General features: G+C 36.4%; 1 long non-coding RNA gene across 1 annotated transcript; it reads left to right on the forward strand.

The window, feature by feature from the left end:
- Positions 1-2,330: 2,330 nt before the first annotated feature.
- Positions 2,331-14,183, forward strand: LOC105420846 (uncharacterized). Its single transcript, XR_966748.3, has 3 exons — positions 2,331-2,412; positions 2,725-2,790; positions 13,770-14,183. It is a non-coding gene; the product is annotated as an uncharacterized LOC105420846 (long non-coding RNA).
- Positions 14,184-14,582: the final 399 nt, after the last annotated feature.

A 14,582-nucleotide genomic window follows, 5' to 3' on the forward strand; every position in this document is an offset into this window, starting at 1 on the left:
AAAATTTCATATTTATACAATTTGTATAAAAAAACTAAAAAAACTTTAAGATCAAGATCAAAAGGTGAATGACTATCTTGATCAAAATTGGACGGCTGGATGATAGAGGAAGCATAGATCTTTTATGCTGTCGGGGAAATATAAAAACCTTTCCCATTTTAAAAACTTAGTACAACTACATGAACATATACTTCTATCATCCATTCACTCCATCAGTAAAACCCAATTTAGGAATACTTTTAAGACCCCATTTTAGTAGATAACCTCCTTAGCAGCTAGCACAAGGACCAACCTAGAACCGAAATAAAATCTCATATGCATGTACCAGAATAACTAATGTCCTTAGTTTAACAAAAGATCATCCAATATTTGGATAATTAGATAATAAGTGTTTGGAGATATGAATGGCTATTTGGATGCATTTTTTGTTACTAATAATTCATTGTTTCAATAAAGTTGATCCTTGATAACAAGTTAGTTGTTTGATTGTATCCATCATAAAGCAATACAATATTAATTTATATGCACTTTTACATATAAGTTTATCTTTATGAAAAGTTGTTACTACTTTATTCATAATAACTTGTTGAACATCACATTTCCTTGGTAAAAAATAATAGGAAATCATGTGAAAAGTTAAATATTTAAATAAGGGGAAAGTTTATACAAGATTGCAACCTTAAAATGTAGAAATAAAGATACACCTCAAAAATCCATTGGAAAATGTTCTTTTAATAATGAAAAACCCTCTAATTGATCATCTCAACATGGAGATGTATGAGTATATAAAAAAAAGATTTTGAGTCCTATAAATAGTGCATCTTGCAACACATTATCTAGAACATTCATTTTCAAGATTTTCATATGTTTATAGATTTACTTGATTTTAACCATTTTTGGAGTTTAAATTTTATAATTAGATACCAAAATAGATTTTCAAATGATCCTAAGAAATTTTAACACCAAAATTATATGTTATGATAAAATTTGGACGTGTGCCTGAATTGGATTGTTTAATGTTGTAACCTTATAGAAACCATACCCTTGAAATAATATTATATAAAATATAAGATACATACTAAATAACTAATGAAGTATTCTTACCCAGAGCATATATTCCATATAAGATAATATATTCTAGATCAAAATTAAGGAAAATGTTTTTGATAGGGCTGCAGGCCTATCAAAATAAGTAAAGCCTCACCTCACCCACTGAAAATTGCAGTTCTAGGGTTAGAAAACATTCAAATCGATCATCTCAACCTTGACCATTATGATTGTGAAAAAACAATAGGATTTCAAGCTCTAAAAATAATACATATTATAGCATATTATCTAAAGCATTCATTTCACCCTAAAAATAAGTGTTCACAGATATGTACCACTTTCTAATCTTCAAATTTCATAGGCAATGTTGGAAATTAATTTTAGAGCCACCACGAAGATTTTTTATATCCAAAGTGCTTTCCATATGAGGAGTCAAGGTGAGGTTTTACTTTGTTTCAATAAGCCTAGGCCCTATAGAAATTGCATCCTAAATTAATTATCACTTAAACTGGCCCTAACCATTTATCAACTCAAAATCCAAAACCTCATTTTTTTTTCTTCTTCTTGCAATGCTTGTGTCGTGATCCAGAAGTGTATCTTCGGATGGAAATAAAACCTCCAGAAGAATGATCAAAAAAGGGCAAAAAAAAAAATCTTGAGAAGTCTTTTGCTCGAGTGAGTAAGTATACAGTGTGCTCCCACGGGAGCACATTATACACTGGTGAGTAACAAAGACTTTGATGCGTTGCTCCCAATCTCGCATCAAATACGGGGACCCAACGTCCATTACTTAGCCGTTCGATTTGAACCGAAACACGATGATCATTCATACAACAATATCACGTCAAATACTATTTTATTTTTCATTTTTTTATAAAATAATTTTGGATAAAATTTTGGACGTCCCATTATAAACTTATAGTAGGGTGAACTTGAAAAAAAAAAAATATTTCTCATAAAAATGAAGGATTAAAATACCTCTAAAATTTTTATAGGTATTTTGGTATTTTTTTATAAAAATATTATTTTTAATTTTTTATCACGTGTGCTCTTGTCAGTCCTCTGTCCTACATTTTGATTTTAAAACAATTATAGAATAAAAATTAATCATAAAAATTATAAACCGTCCAATCAAGATTTTTAAGAGCTATGATATTATGACTCAAGCCATCTCTACCATATGCTCAGATCTAACGGTTGAGATCCAAGGTCACGTATTGAGTAGGGTGCCTTTGAAACTTTTCGCATTGCGTATAAGATCTGAAGAAACAGGCGTTATATTTAGCGCCGATCGTGAAAGAGAGGAGCGACCCATAAACCATGGCACTTCCAGGCCCTTACTCTGGCACCAGCACTCTCGCCCTGGTACTGCACCTCTCTATCTCTCTCTGGTTTTGCGTTTCTTTACCATCTACTTTCTCTCTCTAATCTGCTATTCTTTAAGCAATTTGGCTTCAATTTTCTGGCTTTTATCGCATTACCATCCATTTCCTCTCTCTAACCATCTCTTTTGTGACCCTTTTGGCCTCACTCTATAAGGGTTTTCTTCTTCTTCTTTTTTTCTTTTAGAAAAAATTTCTCTATTAGGCATTCTCGCTCTCAACTTTTATTCGGCTTCTCTTCTTTTGTGGACTATGTGGGATCTGATCGCATTTGAATGCTATTTTGGGTTTTCAGGCAGCTCGTTTCTCAGTCTTCACTGTTGGGCTGGTTTATGGAAGCCTTAAGCTCTCTTATCTCAAGGTAATCCCCTTTCTTTTACCACAATTCTCTATTTTGTTCCCCTGCTTTTACTTTGGATTTTCTATTGTTTTGTTTATGAGAATGGTGGGTGTGCTTCTTTGGAAATGATGGTAGGAAAAGGACCTCTGTGTTATGCTTCTGATATGTATTCTTATTTGATTTGATTGTTGTCTTGGTGTGGTTCTTATTCTGGTTTCTGTGTATTTTTTGAATGTTTGTTGCCTAATGTTCTGGACTAACTAGATTTTGGGGTTGAACTCTTGAAGTTTAATTGTGGTAAATTGTGAAGATTGTGGTGTACTTTTCGGCGTTTCTTCTTCTCCTTCTGCTCCTTGTTAACCTATTCAGGACTTGATGAACGCTAAACTGATTTTAGATAGATTAATCTCATTGAGGTTTATGGGGCGTTGATTTTGTTGGTTAATAGAAAGCGCATGCTGGAAAGCTTCTGGAAATGTCAGAAGTCAACCTGTTTCGACAATAGCAAGTTTTATAAATGAAAAACTCAAGATGCGTTCGAAATTTCTGTTTCTATAATTTAATGTTGATTTGACTAGTATACAGTTTCTTCCACTGTGTTACTTTTGTGGCATGACTTTAGGGGAATACATGAGTTTCATCTTACTAAATTATTCACACATATTGCTAGAAATAATCTTCCTTGTCCATCCACTTTTGAATGAAACTTGGGAATTGAACAATTAGATGTAGCTTGGACATCAGACAATCCATACAACTTCTTTCTTGAGTTACTGAACTTTTTATCCATCAAATTTTTTTAATATGTAGATCGTTTTATATGTAAAAGAATTGCAGATTGTTGGAAATCCACCAATTTTTTTTGGTTGTGTATATAATTCAGATCTATTTTGTTTTGGCAGTGTCATATGGTTTTGATGATTGTTCAATCCGATTCTGGCCAAAATTCAATATTTTTGTGCTATATTGCTATATGGGGTATATTTTTTCATTGATGGACTTCTAGCCATAAAGGATTTTGTTGAGCCTATTCTCACATTCAATCTACTACATTCCAATTATTTGTTCGGGGTATTGATTTGTGGAAGACCTATTCAACTTTAGTTACAAATATAAAAGAATACCCATCTCCTTTGAGGACTATTCAGGTATATCAGCATACCTACAAGTGCTTTCTGTACACTCAGATAGGCTTTTGGTCCATAGTAATGGAGATAAGGTAGATCAATCTTAAAAGATTTGTTTCTCATGAGATCCATTGAATGCAATTGTTTCCAAGAACTTGATAAAAGTTCACATGCTTGGGAAAATTACTCCGGAAAAGTATTTTATGAAAAAGAATTCACGCCTGCCCATATGATTCTTCTTAAACAAGTTCTAGAAGAAACTTTATGATCCTTGAGTTATGATCTTCTTCATTCATTTTTCAGCATTACTATGCAAAATCTTTGTTGTCCTTCTGAAGACAGGAATGTTTCCTTTTTCAAGCATTATGATGCAAATCATCTTATTTCCTTTTTAAAATGAAAAGTAAATATATTAGTAGGATAAATATTACTTGCAGAAGAAATATTACTTCTCCCAAATCCCAATATCATTCTTCCTAAATAGTACTCCCCAAAATTTTCAAATTAAATATCAAAAAATAAATAGGATAGATCAAGCTAACTATAGAAAGTGGAATTTTTTTTTTTCCGAGGGAAGGGGGGGGGGGGGGGGGGGGTGGGATTGTTTCAAACATTGGTCCTGAGGCTCATCTGAGTCAATGACATGCTAGTGCTGAATCCTGTCATTCCAAAAAGCGAAAATAAGACTCAGATGAATCTACACAGCCTCGTCAAGTTTATAATTCTCTTTCTTGTGATTTCACTGCAACCATAGATTAAAATTCATTCTTTTTTGGTTTCCTACCTTTTATTGCTATTCATTGCTTGTGCTTTTAATTCAAGCTTTGTTCGATGTTTTTCAATTTCTATACTCTTTGATTTTAAAATTTTAGATTGATTTGTTTAGCTCTTTTATTTGGTCCCCCATCATGCTGATATTTTTCAATACTATATGTAGCAATTTTACTGGTTGTACATATGCTTGGGAACTGCGTCATTTGACAAAGAATCCATTCTGAATTCTCATGATTGCTAGATGTGATATCTTATTTTTTCTTGATCGACTTCTCAATGTAATAAGTTGGTGAATTTTTTTTTGTTCTCAATTTTGTTTTGAACGTGTTTTGAAGAATATGGTGATAATTTAGCAATAAAAGAATATAATGGTTCTCCTTAATGAACTGAAAAGCCCATAATATGTAATAACAGATATAAATGGTGTAGTGTAAGTGCCCTTAAAGATGGATAAATGCTCAAAAATCTCTTCAAATGCTAAGAAAAGTATGTTAAAAGAATAGAACTGTAAACTCAAGTTACAGGGAGGTTCAAATTTTTGGACAATCTTATGTAGCCAACGATATGAGGCTAAGCGAATAATTTTGCAATGTTTGGCTCAGGAAAAGGTCATGAGGACCGGTGTTATCGACAACTAACTTCTCTAGAGTGGACTCTTTGTACTTGTAAAAGGCTGGAATTGTCTTAGAAATCGTTCTTATATTGTCACAATTAAAGAGTGAGCAACCCACACAATCTTTTGAGTTAGAGCATCACATCCAAGTTAACCATATTTTATGTTTGGTTCTTGTAGAAAGTGAGTGACCAAGCGCGACAAATGTAGCCTCGTTTAGTACTGGCTAATTGATAAGCTGTGATCGGGATGGACTCCAGGGGAGTGGAATGAACCAGTTCATATTTATGGATGGCATGGTGATATTTGATCAAGTCATGCAGAGGTGTACAACTTGCTAGTAATCTATAGATTGGATAAGGTTCACATTTATCTCTTATGGGGATATTAGTAGTTTTGTTGGGCTCCAAACGCCCTCTCACTATAATACAGAATCTCTAAAGTGGATTTTGTTTGCCTTTGTGACTGAGTATGAAACACTTCGGGAGCACTCTAGGCGTGGACTAACCATTTTCCCCAACATATATGTATGTGTGTGTCTATGAAGAAGTGGAAACAATAAACACAATAAAAACAAGAAACCCATAACCGAATACACGAAATTTAATGTGGTTCGCCCTTATGGACTATGTCCAAGGGAGAGAGATAGTCAAATCCTCTATGTAAATCTAATGGTACTATGCTTGACCAAAACAAATGCCTAATCTCCTAAACATCCAATTTCTTCTCCTTTCTCTCTTAACCAAGGATCTAAGTGTGAGGAGAGATACAGGCAATTTGGAGCTCTCTGTAAGAGTCTATTCAATCTCCTCTTGGGTCTCAATCTAGGTGTCTCTCTCTCTCTCTCTCTCTCTCTCTCTCTCTTCAAGAGGCTCTCTACTCTCTTGGTTTCTCTACTTTGATTAGGATAGCATTGACTTGTCCATTATCTTATCTATACACTAGGTTATCAACCCCAAAATCTGTGGTTCCAATTTATGTCCCACCTCATTAACATAATATTGTGGGGGTCCGATGTCCTTATCTTTATTGGAATGGCTGGGGTCCTATCTCCTCATGAGAAAGGAACCTCAAAAATCTCTCCCTCTTGTCTCTTGAGTAGCAGATTACCTCAGTTCTCATATGGCACCCATTCTAACCGTGCTTTTACACAGCTCTTGCTCATCCTTAGCGTCTTTCTCGTCATATTTGATGCATGCTTGTCAATATAGATCTTCTCAAGCTGTAGTAACTTATTTTCTAGGACATCCTGAATCCACTGGTAATGCACGACAATGTGCTTTGTCCTGTAATGGAAGCTTGCATTCTTGCTCAAGTGGACTGTACTTTGACTCGCATAGTGTGTAATATACTTGTTATGTTTCAAGCCTAACTCTTGGAGGAATCTTTTCATCCACAGCATCTCCTTGCTAGCTTCTCTGACTGCATTGTAGTCGGGCTCTGAAGTTAACAGACTGCACAGTTCTGCAACTTCGATTCCCATGATATGGCTCCCCCCTGCAAAAGTGAATATGTATCCCGAGGTTGATTTTTTTGGAATTAACATCTTAAGCCATTCGTGCATCTGTGTGACCTTTTAGCACAAGTTTTTGTCCTCCAAAGCTCAAACACGCTTTGTATGATCCCTTGAGATATCTTAGGATCCGCTCCTCTGCTGCCAATGCTCCTTGCTTGGATTGGCAATGTTTTTTGCTTACCAGACCAACTGCACCAGCAATGTCCAACCTCATGCATAGGGATTTCTCTCTATTTCTTTTTTCTCCTCATTTGAAGGCCTTCTTGTGGCACTTTGCTTAAAGTGATCATTAAGGGGGCAACTGATAGGTTTCCTTTGTCCAAATTGAACCTTTTATTTAGTCACTTTCTCGATGTATCTTTCTTGTGATGGTCATAGCTTCCCGACCCTCCTATCATAAGAGATCTTTATGCCCAAGATTTGTTGTTCTTGTACTAAGTCCTTCAAATTAGATGACTGAACTTGTCAATTTTGTCAATATCATTTACAACAATCTACATGACATCAATGTAAAGTAAAAGGATACTGTAATGACCTTCAAAAACGTTTTATCCATTATCCCGCATGAAGGAAGGAACTTCTTGTACCATTGCCTTGGGGCCTATTTCTACCCATATATGCTCTTATGTAGCTCCAAATCATGTGCTATGTGCCTTTTATTTTGAATCCTTCTGGCTGCTCCATATATATTTCTTCCTCCAAATCACAATGGAGAAAGGCAATTTTGACAACTAATTTCTCAACTTCTACATTCGTGCTTGCAGCCAAGCCCAAGACCCCATAGGTGGAAGACATCTTCACTATAGGAGAAATTTTCTCATCAAAATTGATGCATGTTTTTTTATTATCAAGAAAAAAAATCAATGCCTGTTTTTGCCTGAGACTTTCCACAACACGCCTTGCGTTATACCTTGGTTACGATCTCTTTTATTCAACCTTCAACCCAAATACGTACGTCATAGGTGTGGATCTTATACAAGGAATCCATCTCCTCTTGCATAGTTTTTCCCCATTCCTCTTTGTGTTTATTGGCTTAAGCATCTTGTTAGCTTTTTGTTTCACCTCCATCGGTAAGTAGGACATAGTTTGATGTAGGGAACTTGTTTGAGGGCTCAATTCAACTGCAAGTGCCTCTTAATGTTCCAAAAAAAATTCGGGCTGCGCCTAGGCTCTCCGGAGGTCTAGGCCGCCCAGCGCCTAGGAGGGTGCCTTGGGAAGGGGTCTCCAGTAATCTTGTTTTAGGTCCCGATTTTGTAAAAAATTAGCATATGCATACATTTTTTATAATCCAAAAAACAAAAATACCTCACCTGATAGGTACTTTTGCACTTAGGTGGGTGCGGTCCCCTGGGCCCCCACCTAGGTGGGGGTACTAGGCGGACACGTAGGGTCCCTAGGCAGGCACCCAGACCTAGGCGATGGGCACAGGCCCCCTTAGCCAGCCTAGGCGATGGGCAGACCAAGTGGCTCTTCTCGAACAATTTTCTCCCCTTGCTCCCAATCACCTGACACTAGAACAACAATCCCGTGTGAGTCATCTTCTTCTTCTTGCACTATGGTGTGCCACAATAGGAAGGACTGTAATAGTGTCATGGAGAACATCATTGAAATATTGTGGCTTCTTTGGCTTCTTCTAGTATTCGATGGCTAGGTCTCATTGGAAGACCACATCTTTACTTCTAATCAACTTCTTGTTTTCAAGGTCCTATAGCTCATAGCTGAACTCTTCATCTGGATGCCCCAAGAAGATGCACGTAATGCTCCCTCTCATCCAACTTGGAACTTTGGCTTGGCCCCGAACACCTTCAAGTGTGGGTAAGAATACCTTTTTTGGTCCAAACTCGATCTGGGATATCACCGTCCAGAGGAAATGATAGGATCTATTTATCAACCATATGGTGAGGACAACTTCACCTTGGTACGGCTTTGGCAACTTCCAGTGGATAACATGTTTGTGACTCTTTCCATATTTGTGGGATTCATTCTTTCTCCTACACCATTATGCTAAGAGTGCATGAAACTATCTTCTTGTGCCTTATGTCGTGCTTAACATAGTAGCTTTTGAAAGCATTTGAGGTATACTTTCCCAAATATTTGAACGGAGGCACTTGAAGAGCTTGCTTGTCGCATGTGGTCAAAGATTATTCTTGATGCTAGGAAGAATGTGGTTCTTCAGTATCTACAACCCAATTAGAGTTGCGTGAGGTCGATCCAACACTTATGGAATCGTCACCGCAGTTGCCGACCACTCCAACATGCCAGCATCACTTTCAACAACTACTGCAGGGTTTTCCTTGCCACCATTCTTGTCATTGTCCTCTTTCTATTCCCTTTTGAGTTTTTAGCACTCTTTCGTCATGTTCCCATTCTTGCTACAATGAAAGCATGTAATCCCCTTCCTGGACTTCAATCTTTCTTTTTACTGAGGTCGGTTACTTTGGTCTTGATTCTTGGACCCTCCTTAATCTGTAACAAGAGCTTGTGAGGTGGATGAGTCAAAGGATCTTTATTCAGCAAGCTATTTGTGATCTGAATCATGGTCACTTTCCCTTCTAGAGCTAAGTCACTTAAGGAGATCCCCAAAAATCTCCTAGCCATCCGAGGCTGAATTAAGCAACAACATTGCTTGTAGCTCATCATCTAGTTGACAGTGCTTTACATCACATTAAATGCTCTGTGATGGATCCTCCATCCCTAAACCTGAAATTCACCAACTTTGGTATCAAAAATTCATTGTCTGACAAATTTTCTCCCATACATATCATGTAACTTCTTCTGCAATGACTTGTCCAATGTCTCACGTGGTGGAAATCAACTTCACCCAACCATTGTCAAATAGTCCCAATTGCTTTTCTATCCAGCCTTTTCCACTCTTCATCTGAATTACCTTCAAGCTTATGTTCTGCCCCCTCAATAGCTATATACAAGTCCTTGTAGTAAAGAAGATTTTCATCTTCGATTTCCAGATGATCTATGTTCATCTAACCAAGCATGTGATAATCTGCAGAATGTGTCACTGGAACAAATTATGAGTGATGGGAATGGGCTCAGCCAAGTCCTTAGTTGACATTTAAATAAAATAAAATGATACAAAGAAAATTTTTGAGTGATATGTAGTATCCAATTGTTAAAGTGGAAAGGAAAAGGTAGGAGTATCTATTCTTTTTTGAGATCACCATGAACTAGTTGTCATTAACATCCATTTCATGAAGATATGGTGACATACAGCAAAATCTCAACTTAGACTCAAATGTTTCGGTTTGCATTATTGAGAAGACCTTGAGCACCAAAAAAAAAAAAAAAAGAGCCTCTGGTATGAATTTGGTCCTTTATATCTAATGGTAGCCAACGGTGGATATTTTGTGCCTTTTTAGATAAACACAATTCCAGTTCATGTCCTTTTTCCCTTCACTTTTTTCGTGAGCAATCCTTTTACAATGTGCTCTCTATCATTTGTCCAGATTATGAGATGGGGTTAGTAAATTTGCATTCAGCAATTTGTGGTGAACTTGAGTAGCTAGTTTGAACGAGCAACTGTGACTTGCTGGGTGGGCACAGTATGGCATGCTAATCAAGAAGAGGAATATATAAGTTGTTGAGACGGGAATGGACTCAGGCAATGGTGGTCAGGGTGGTCAGTGCCACGCCATGATATCTAGAGTCTTATTCCTATCAGGTCCCAAGTTAACATTCCAGAACAAAAAACAGAGAGGACAATGAGGGGGGGAGGGAAGGACATATAAGTGGTGACATACATGGATGATTTGGCACCAACCTGGATTTTGTTTCTTGAGTCATGTCTTCTGCAGCTGCATTACAACTGATGGAACAAGTGAAAGATTCAGAGTTATTCCCTATTCCCAAGAGAAGTCAGGCAAAGGACGTATGGGAGGCTTGGGTTGGTGTTTTTGGAGTATAGGGTGTCTGAAGATTGGAAAGTTTTTTGGAAGTTTATATGGTGGGAGATGAGAGTGTGATCATAGACTGATCATAGCACCAATATTTCTAATGCTCATCATAATAAGAAAAACATAACGTTATAATAATAGGGATTGTCTACAAAGAGACCATTTATCGTTTGTACATGGAGGCCACAATCATTCTCACTCATTAGATGTCAAATTGGATGGCTTGGGGTGAGTCACGGAGTCAGCTTTTTTTTTAATTTTATGTTTATCCAATGACACTCTTACAACCACCCATTTTGAAATTTAAAGGACAAGAATGATTGTGACCTCCATGTACAAAAGATAAAAGGTCTCTTTGTCGACAATCCCATAATAATAAAAAAGAAGAAGAAGAGGAAAAAGAAGATCATGACGATGAAGAAGAAGAGGAAAGTAATACTAGTAGTAATTTGGGGTTCTCCATACAAGAAAATAAAAGAAATTTTGCAATGAATATATCAAACTTAGAAGTCTAGTATGTCAAACTATCACTCACCAACATTTTCTAGAAGGATTCAAATTTAGAATGGGAATAATTGCTCTGCGCATGATTTGAACAATTCTCATCTTCAATAAATGTCTGAGATTGTTGACAAAGAAAAGGTTTTCACTATGTCCTCCAATTTCGGTTGATGGGCCATCAACATTTAGACCAGTATTGGATAGGGCCAATACACTTGATTGAAGTTAGAGTTGTATATGGGGTTCATAATTATTATACTTCTGAAAGATAGAAGTTAAAATACTTGATCAGATTTGCTTCCTTGAGAAAGCGGACAAAGCTATAGCTCTAATTTACGGGAATGTGTATTAATTGTCAGCACATTAATCTGCAGAAGTTGAATAAATGAGGGCTTTATGCTATTAGATCAACCCCTTGTGATTCATAATCTATGAAATTACTTCTTCAGAAATCAATATTAAAGCATGAATCATTTGTGTATTATGTTGGCCTTATAAGGGAGTTTCCATACTATTCAACTATGAAGAATAGTTATACCTTTGACTATAAATGAACTATAGATTTTGCATTGATGTGCAATCATAGAAGTGTGTATGTGTGTGTGTGTGTGTGTGTGGTTTATATAGCGTCTCACCCTTAAAATCAAAGTTAGGCACACCTCTAAGCCACATCGTAGCCTAAAATTCTATTTTAACTGCTAAATATGAAATTTAAAGCTCCAAACCTGGTGCAGATCGAGCATATAAGCACTTGGTAATTTTAAAAATAGGCGATCTGGATAAGCTACAAGATGCACTATTATGTTTTGAAATCCTTTCTTTCTCATATCTGTACATCTCGAAGTCAAGATGGGTTTTCAAATGTTCAAACACGCTTTTCTAGTTGGTTTTTTAAGGTGCACCCTGCTTCTATAGTATAAGGTTGACATCTTTAGGATTCATGAGATAGATGTGGCAGCTGGCTTCTAACCTAACATTTTTCCCCACACAGAGGCACACATGCACACACATGCGCCCACGTGCACACACACACACACACATATAGGAATGAGCTAATTTCTACAAGATTTAACTCCCCACCTAAAAGCTCTTAAAAAAATTTATCTTGTCGATTTCTTTGACCCCAAGTTTTGCATTTTCACTCACAGAACCCGATGAACAATCTCATCAAAACACACACAAAAAAGAAGGAAAACAAAAAAAATATAGAAAATATATTTTTAGGGGAGAGAAAATTTTGTGATCCTGACCTTCCATTTTGAGGTAAAAAAATACATCTGGTGATGATGCTCATTACTTCAGCAAAATTTGTGGTCAAAACCCCCCCAATTCCTCAATCTAACATATTTTTTGCCCCTTAAACTGGAGAACCTAATATTGACAATATATGGGTCAGCTACAAAATTTGAGGTCAAACGAATCCTCCTGGATGGGTTCTCTTAGGAGTTTTGGGGTTTTGAACTAACATCGTAGAAATTTGTTCTTATAAATTTCTTTAGCTCTATATGTTCTCGCATGCAATCAAATAGGCACATCAATACATATGTGGAAACAAATTTTCTAAGCCCAATAGCCAATACAGTAGAAATTTTGGGTGGGAAGGGGGTGGAGTAGTGGGTGTTTAGGATCTGAAATGTTTCAACATTAATCCTTCACTTTGTGATAAATTTCCAAAAATAAAAAATAAAAATGATTTTGGGTTCCATGAATTCTAGATCATTGTCGGAGAGTCATTTTTGGAGTGGGGTTTGATTTGAAACATTTCCTTAGCTCCAAATCATTTTCTTAGATTTTTCAGATTGATCTTAGAGATGACTAAAGATGATTTGAGAGTTGGTGTTAAACAAACCCCTTTATTTAGGTGTTTTACCCCTCATCCTGTTTCTACAGTGTATGCCCTTGGGCCATCCAAATCCTTGCCCTGTATAAATGTTCTAAAAATTAGGACTGACTTTGATGAGATTCCTTTCCTCGTATAAATACTTAATTTCCAGACATGTTTCTTCCGTAAGATCTAACTTTTAAATAGCTGTCCACTCCCATACACCTCTAACAAAATCAAAAGCTTGAATTCCCATAAAATTGGATAACCTCTCCTATAACATATTTCTGCTGCTTTCTTGTTTTCAGTTTCTTGTGAATTGCAAGGCTAATCATCCCACTCACCCACAAAATGGCTACCATTCTTGTCAAGTCTTCATACTCAAACCACCCTCTCTCCTGTTGGGGAACAAGCAAAGCTTTTCTTCTAGAATGGATTCATGATGACATTTCAAATATTGTTGTCTCTGATCTTTTTCTGTAAATTTGCGTGTTTTTTTGTTCATTTGTCTCTCAACAAATTTTATTAGTGCATATTAATGAGAAGCACATGGCAGTAGCTAGCTTATACATACATGTTTGTACATCTGTTTACTTTTTTGGGTATTATCCTTTGTTTATTTTCTCAATAACATAGCTACTGTCATGCTGTTGAATCAATTTTCATAAAATGCAACCTGGTCTTGTTTTGGTTTTTCTGGATAATGGTTTATTGATTGGTTTTACGTTTTGATTTTCAGTCAAAATCTAAGTCACAAACGAAGGCAGAAGCTAAGGGCCATCACTGAAAATGTTTTCTGATTCTCAAGTCCATCAGCTCCTGGAGTTCCTTTTTTCCTCCACATAAATGAGGATTTATCTTTCCTCTTCTTGCCTTTTTTCCAGTTTGAGGAGCTTTGAAGAAACATGAATACGACAATTACTCAAGAATGAATTCATTATTATTATTTTTTTCCTCTGATTTGAAATTTTTGGACGTGTTTTGAGTTTGTCATGTCTCTCACTTATTTAAGTGTTTTTTACTTGGTCCTTGTGCCTCGCTATTGGTTCATTATCCCTAATAAAGCAGGGGAACTGATTATCTGATAATTTGGCAACCTATTTGGGGTAAACTATTTTTCCCATTGGAAGCAAGTGCCTTTGGCTTTCCAAAATTGAATATCTTAAACTCTTTTAGTTACATTACATTACTGTGATCAGGGGACCTTCACTGTGTGCATGTGTGGCTTATCAAGTAAATGCCATTTGTGGGTTGCAGAGAGAGAGAGAGAGAGAGAGAGAGGGGTTAGGCCGCTATCTGCCTTGCATTTTGGGGAAGAGGTTAAAACTGATGCCATGCTTTTAATTGATCTGAGGACAGTATTTGTACTACAAGTGATACTTGAATCCTCGTCTCTTTTGCAAGTATAGCATATTCAATGCACTGTTCCTTATGCTTTCTTGAAACACAGAGCTTCTTTGCAGTTTTCATTGAACATGAATAGCAATAACACTAAAAAACAGACGAACATTATGAAATCGCCGTACTGATAAGTAACTGCTGTTAAATGTTA

Source organism: Amborella trichopoda, chromosome 11, assembly GCF_054954075.1.
Source record: "Amborella trichopoda isolate Santa Cruz 75 chromosome 11, AtrichopodaSantaCruz75HAP2 v2.0, whole genome shotgun sequence".
NCBI classification, from domain to species: domain Eukaryota; kingdom Viridiplantae; phylum Streptophyta; class Magnoliopsida; order Amborellales; family Amborellaceae; genus Amborella; species Amborella trichopoda.